Raw genomic sequence first — 7,449 nt, forward strand, 5'->3', positions numbered from 1 at the left:
TAGAGAGAAAATACAAGCAAAAGAAGGAAGAAATGCATTCAACTCAACCCGAGAAGTACTTCCTTTGCAATCAAGGCTCTACTACTGTCATTCAACCTTCTGTGCATTCAAGAGAAGACTCAAAAATCGAGAAACCCCTACTTTTCCTTCCGAAATCTGTTTGAGGGTTTCTAAACTTTCTCTATTAATATTGTTCACATTTGCTTTTTAGAAGCTTTCTTTGTGACTTTTCCAAATTGTTTTTTCTTACTTGATTCAATCAGGAGATTGAATCAAGGGTGGTAAGGTTTGTTGGTGAGCCAAAGTTAAAACCAACAGTGTAAGGGTTTGATTGTGATCCCAGAAAAACAATCGGATGGTTCTAGTCGGTGAGCCTGTGAAAACCGATCGAGTTTGTTGTGATCTCGCGAAAACAACAAGTTGGGTTGTGAACTTGTAAAACTACCTGCTGTAATCCTAGGAATTATAGTAAAATTCCAAGTGCGGCTTGGGGAGTGGACGTAGGAGCAAGAGTTGGCTCCGAACCACTATAAAGTCTCTTGTGTTTGTATTGATTAATTGTCTCTTCCACTCTTCCATTCACTATATCTAGTAATCTATTTAACCTGCTTGCAATAGATTTAATTAATTACTCATTAAGTTTTAATTTGTCAATAATTAATTAAAACCCAACTCACCCTCCCTCTTGGGTTGTCTTCTTGGGCAACAAAGAATTTCAAGTGGGCTCGATTGAAGAAGGTCTCAGGTCAGCTCGGGGTGTCTCCTTAGTGGTCTATCTTTATACTATGGTCCTAGAAAAATTTTGAGTGGGCTGGCTAAAGGAGGTTCTAGGTAGGCCCGAGATGTCCCTTTAGTTGTTGATCTTTTCTATACTATAGTCCAAGAGAAATTTCGAGTAGGCTTGGTTGAAGGAGGTCCTAGATCATCCAGGGGTCTTCTTAGTTGTTCATCTCTAAACTATGGTCCTAGAGAAATTTTGAGTGGGCTCGGTTGAAGGAGGTTCTAAGTCGGCCCGAAGTGCCCCTTAGTTGTCCATCTCTATACTATGGTCCCAAAGAAATTTCGAGTGGACTCAGCTGAAGGAGGTCCCAGGTCTATCCGGGCTGTCTCCTTAGTTGTTGATCTTCTGTGTACTATAGTCCTAGAGGAATTTCGAGTAGCCTCGGCTGAAGGAGGTCCCGAGTTGGCCAAGGTCTCTTCTTAGTTATTGATCTTCTCAGGACTATGATTCCAGAGAAATTTCGAGTGGGCTCGGTCTTAAGGAGACCACAGGCATCCCCGAGGTGTCCCATGTCGAAAATACACTTTCATAATCGTCCGATCTAAAAGACAAACACAACAAGAAGATTTTTATTGGAAATAAGCTTGGACTACAATGAATCTTACTGATAATAGAGGCGGAGGTAGTCAGAGTTCTATGTTTGTGGGATCAGAGCACCGTCGAGGTGCCCTAGTCTGTATGTCCTTGGCCGCACTGCTTCAGTCACTTGATACAAGCCTTCCCAATTCAGGCTAATTTTTCTGAGTTTTCTTGGTTGTGACGCTTCAGTCTTTCTCAAGATGAGGTCGCCAGGTCAGAAGAGCTTGACTTTAATCCTGGAGTTCTAGTATCACACTACTTTTCTTTTGTACGTCACCAGGCATATTTGAGCTTACTTTTTGGTTTCTTTCAGCAGATCGAGGTTAGCTCGAAGCCGATCCAAGTTCGTCTGGTTGTGAAAGTTTTCTAATTAGAGCGATGGAAGTTCGACCTCCAGTGGGAGCACCGCGTCCATTTCAAAAGTGATGTTAATGGGCGTCTCTCTGGTGGGAATCCAGTGGGTCGTTCGATATGCCCCCACAATGTTGCGCATCTCTTCGGCCCATAATCTTTTTACTCAGTCCAACCTTGCCTTTAGTCCGTGCAGAATAGTCCAGTTGGTCACCATGGCTTCTTCATTGGTCTGGGGGTGCTACCAAGATGAACCGGTGGTCGATCTCGAGCTTGGTACAAAACTTCTTAAATCGGGCATTGTCGAATTGCAGCCCATTATCCGCGATGATCACCCGAGGGTAGACTATCGATGAGAGCACAAAAGTACAATCTTCATACCATCTTAATTAGTATTATAGTTAATCATTATTGATAAAATTGATTAATTAATGTTTTATTTGTGTTTGAGTGCAAGTAATCCAAGAGACCCAATAACATTGGGTTTGAACCCAATGACCGGCAGCCCAAGCTCAACAAATTCTCCAGCATCCGTGATGAGGCGATCCAACGGTTCCTAACCTAAAATTTCCACGCATCCACGTCAACGGGCTGAAGCAAGTGATTTCCCAACGCGTCCGGGTTTTCCGAAGCTCCCCAACAGCTGTTTGGCTTCCTGTCTCCCAAACCGGCTCTTTCTTTCATTAGTGAAGCAACCCCCCAACGAACAGAGCACGTGTCCGTAAGGAACTTCCCAGCATTCGTCATCTTCGAGCGTTTCTTCCCAGCGTCTTCCAATCGTCAGCTTCCCAACCGGATCATCCCCAAGCCGCGTTCCAGTCTCCCCATCATCCATTTGAGGAGTCTTCTCAACATCAAAACGAATTCCCAATGGCAGCATTTCGTTTGTGATTTCCTAGCGGTTCACATTTTCTTCCCATTCAGCTGATCCAACTCCCTCCAAGCTCATCTTCTGTAACGTCCGCAGATCCAAAGCATCCCAACGACTTCTCGTCTCGGCCGTTCCTGTTTCAGCCAGCATAAGAGCCTGCGTCATGGAGATCCCAACTCATCCGCATCGCCCCCGTGTATTCCATGCATCCACGCGTTCCAGCGGAAGCATCCCAGCAGCCGAAGAGTCCCAAGCGATTCGTGGCATCCAGACTTCATTCCTCCCACGTCTCAAGCAACTGAATCATCCGCGATCTTCCAGCGTCCTTCCGTCTTCCCAGCCACACCTTCAACACGCTGAAGGTGTCTATAAAAGGGACTGGGGAAAAAGGAGGAGGAGGGAGGATCCGGGGGAGGAAGGAGAAGGACTCGGAGTAAGGGGGAGAGGCGACGAAGGAAGGAGCCATGATTCATCATCCATCTGGTAGAGGATCCGGGGGAGGAAGAGCAGCGGTGGAAGAAAGAGAGGAAGCCATTTGGAAAGAAAACAGAGCACTCTGTTTTCTGAATAGGAAGAAAAAAAAAGGATTTATGTTTTATTTTAGTTATTCTTTGCTAATCCTTTTTATAAAAATACTTCCATTTCATATGAGTAGCTAAACCTCTTTTAGCTAAGGCTAGGGAAAAGCCTAGCATCATCTCTATATATTTTCTTTAATCATCAATGGGATTTCAATGTTAGGGATTTGATTTATGGTGCAGTAGATTTATAGAAATTATTTCAAACTTATATATTTTTTTTGATTTGTTATTTCTCCTGGGTATAACAGATACTTAGAAATCCCTGTAGTTTAAAATAGAATTACTGCAGTGCTACCCATAAAACTAAATCTATTTTATTACGATTAATTGGTATTTTTACTGCTCCACTTTTCGGTTAGGTCTTCGCTCAGATCTAACTGAGATAATAGATGATTATAAGAAAAGCATGATGAAGTGCTAGGCTGAATCCTGATGCCTTAGTTATATTTTTATCAATCCGAATATTATTTAGCCTTTAGTTTTTGTTCACTGTCAAATCCCTATGGATTCGATCTCGGACTCACTGAGAATATTACTTTGCTACACCCTATACTTGAGGTATTCTACATTTAATTTCTCTTTTAAAAGAGCAAGATTAAAGACGTAGCAAGTTTTTGGCGCCGTTGCTAGGGATTTGCAACGTGCGAACGAGAACAAGGCTGCAAATTTCAATTTTTAATTTCTAGTTCTTCAATCTTTCTTTATTTTTAACACGGCTGAAATTTCAAATCTTTTCAGATTCAAGGATGACTCAAAGCGGGACTAGTAATGAGGAAAATCAAGATCAAATTTTTGGATTTCCACAGTGAACGAACTCCGGCCATGAGTATTTAAATTATTTTTCCTATTTTGTTCATACTAGTCCTATTTTAATAATTCCTAAATTAGAATTTTACTCTTGCTAAAAAAAATCATTAATTAAAATAATAATAAAATAAATAAAAATAAAAATAATTAGCTAGTTTGCTTGATCAACTATTCAAATGCAATTTAATGTCATGACATAAAATGTTAAAAATCTTCTTGATTGTTGCATATAGTATAAAGCATTTGCATAAAATAATCTAAGGGCTAAACCTATTAAAAAGATAAGGTCGGAATTTCATCATTCATCCTTAATCCAAAAATCATCCCAGTATATAAATATCCTAAGCCTAATTAAAATCAACTTGACATTGGCCCTTATGGATATTCGAGCTCAATAGGACGAAGACCACCGAAAGTTGCACCAATTTCGCTCTGTGGCCCGATCGATGTCTAGGCAAGCTTTGTCCCTCTAAATGATTGAAGGAAGACAGTTTCTGTTCGAGGAAAGTGGGTTTTAAATGAGACTTTTGCTACACGCATCGTGACCCCTCCACTTACCTGGGAGGTTACCTGGTCGACTAAGGTCACTAGACCGGATTGGAGGCCTAGGTGTCCTCTTCAAACCAGTTAGGAGCTGTCTAGAATTGTTAGAAAAACATTAGAAATTGTTGGATGATGTTTTAATGCACATTTAATTTTAATTAAATTTTTGTTAAGGTGTTTGTTTAGATCTCTTTAGGTAGTACTTGTACCAATATATATATACATATATATATATATATATATATATATATATATATATATATATATATATATATATATATTAGTATATGCTGTTATGGGAGAGAGATAAAACGAGTAGATTATTTCAAGTTGAATCAAAAGATAAAATTTAATTGTTCAAAATTCAAATAATCAAATGGAAGATAATAATAGTAATCAAGGAGATAATGAATTTCAAGATAACTTACCTATTAGAACGCTTCGTGATTATCTACAACCCACTAGGACTAGTACCCCATCCTGTATGGTTATTCCTACTGCTGTGGGAGCTTTTGACATAAAACCAGGAATAATCCAATTACTCCCAAAGTTTCACGGACTTGACTCTGAAAGTCCCTATTTGCACCTGAACGAATTTGATGAAGTGTGTTCAACATTTCATTTTAATGATGTCACTGAAGAGGTAGTTAAGCTTAAGTTATTTCATTTTTCTTTAAAGAAAAAAAGCTAAGTCATTGTTACACTCCTTAAAGCCTAGGACCATAGCTACCTGGCAAGAAATGACAAGAGAATTTTTAAAGAAATTCTTCCCAACATATAAAACAAACATACTTAGAAGAAATATCATGAACTTCGTACAAAAAGATGGAGAAACATTTTTTCAGTGTTGGAAAAGATTTAAGGACCTTCTGCTTGCTTGCCCACATCATGGATATGAAATTTGGAGGGTCATTAGTTTCTTTTATGATAGTTTGTCCTCCAATATGAGACAATTTGTAGAAATGATATGTAACAATGAATTCATGAGTAAGGAACCAAATGAAGCCTGGGATTATTTTGATCTTTTAGCAGAAAATGCACAAGCTTGGGATACAATAGATAAAAATGAAAAATCTAAAATAGCACCTAATGCAAAAGGAGGAATATATCTTATTAAAGATGATAATGATGTCAATTTAAAAATTGTTAAACTGACTAGAAAGGTTGAAGCCATGGAATTAAGCAAGGCCAATATAGGAAAAGCACAAACTATTGTTGAAAGTATATGTGGAATTTGCGAGAGTAATGCACATGTGACCAAGGATTGTCCTACAATCCCTACTTTTCAAGAAGTGTTGCATGATCAAGCAAATTTCACCAATACTTATAAAAGACCATTTTCAGAAACATATAATCCTAATTGGCGAACCCATCCTAACTTTAGTTGGAGACATGGACCCACTGCTAATGAATCTCAAGAAAATTCTATTCCTACTCCTTATGTGCCACCACATAGGAAATCCCTTGAAGATACTTTGCAAACCTTCATGCAAGGGCAGACTCAAATAAATCAGAATACAATGCAATCACTCCAAGAACTTAAAAAATTATATAGGTAGAATTGAGGCTCAACTCAATGTTAGGGAAAAAGGGATATTTCCAGCCCAACCTCAATCTAACCCAAAGGGTCAACATGAGGTCCATGAAGCAAGTTCATTCCAACCTAAATTTGAACAAGTTAAGTCTATCACGACCCTTCGTAGTGGAAAAATAATTAACAAAGAAATTCCGACGAAGGATGACAACATGAAAAATCTATTGAAAAAAAAGGATGAAAATGATAATGAACAAGATGATCCAATACCCCATCACAAGATAGTTGCTCCATTCCCTCAGTGCTTGCTTGCAGCTAAAAAGAGAATACCTGACCAAAAAATTCTGGATATCTTTAATCAAGTAAAGATTAACATTCCTTTATTAGATGCCATTAAGCAGATCCCATCTTATGCCAAATTTTTAAAAGATCTTTGTACCATAAAGCGAAAGCTTTACGTACAAAAGAATGCTTTTCTAACTGAACAGGTGAGTGCTGTTCTCAAACACAGCACCCCACCTAAGTATAAAGATCCTGGTTGTCCTACCATATCTTGCATCATAGGAAACTTCAGGATACAACGAGCCCTTCTTGATTTAGGTGCAAGTATTAACTTACTGCCCTATTCAGTTTATAAATAGTTAGGATTTGGTGAACTAAAACCCACCAAGATTACTCTCCAAGTTGCCGATCGATCTATAAATATAACAAAAGGAGTAGTCGAGGATATATTTGTCCAAATTGATAAATTCTATTTTTCCGTCAACTTCATAGTATTAGATACCCAACCTGTCATGAATTGTACCACTCCAATACCTGTCATCTTAGGCTGCCCATTTCTAGCTACTTCCAATGCTTTGATCAACTGTCGAAATGGAATAATGAAAATGTCATTCGAGAATATGACTATAGATTTTAATATATTTAACGTTTGCAAACAACCCGATAATGACGACGAAAATGATGAAATTCATGGAGTTAATCTGATCGACTCCATTGTAGAAGATGCTCTTGTCCCATCTCTTTCTTCTAATCCTTTAGAACCATGCCTAACTCATTTCGGAAATATAGATATAAACCAAAATCTTAGAGAAATCAGTGCTATATTAGATTCAGCTCCTTTGTTGGATACGAATAGGTGGAAATCTCGTTTCGAAGAATTGCCCCCACGCAACAATAGTCCTCTACCATCTAGTATTCAAGCACCTAAACTTGAGCTAAAACCTTTGCCATCTGAGCTCAAGTACGCATACCTTGGTCAAGAAGAGACTTTTCCTGTGATCATATCATCCCAACTCGAACAAAGTCAAGAATTAAAATTGTTAGAAATTCTCAAGGAACATAAGGGAGCAATAGGGTGGACAATTGCTGATATCAAGGGAATTAGTCCCTCAATTTACAC

General features: G+C 38.6%; 1 non-coding gene across 1 annotated transcript; it reads right to left on the reverse strand.

The window, feature by feature from the left end:
* Positions 1–5,301: 5,301 nt before the first annotated feature.
* LOC120113367 (small nucleolar RNA R71) lies at positions 5,302–5,408 on the reverse strand. Its single transcript, XR_005515279.2, has one exon. It is a non-coding gene; the product is annotated as a small nucleolar RNA R71 (small nucleolar RNA).
* Positions 5,409–7,449: the final 2,041 nt, after the last annotated feature.

Source organism: Phoenix dactylifera, chromosome 15 (genome assembly GCF_051530095.1).
Source record: "Phoenix dactylifera cultivar Ajwa chromosome 15, Ajwa_hap1_PhDact_Kaust_v1.1, whole genome shotgun sequence".
NCBI classification, from domain to species: domain Eukaryota; kingdom Viridiplantae; phylum Streptophyta; class Magnoliopsida; order Arecales; family Arecaceae; genus Phoenix; species Phoenix dactylifera.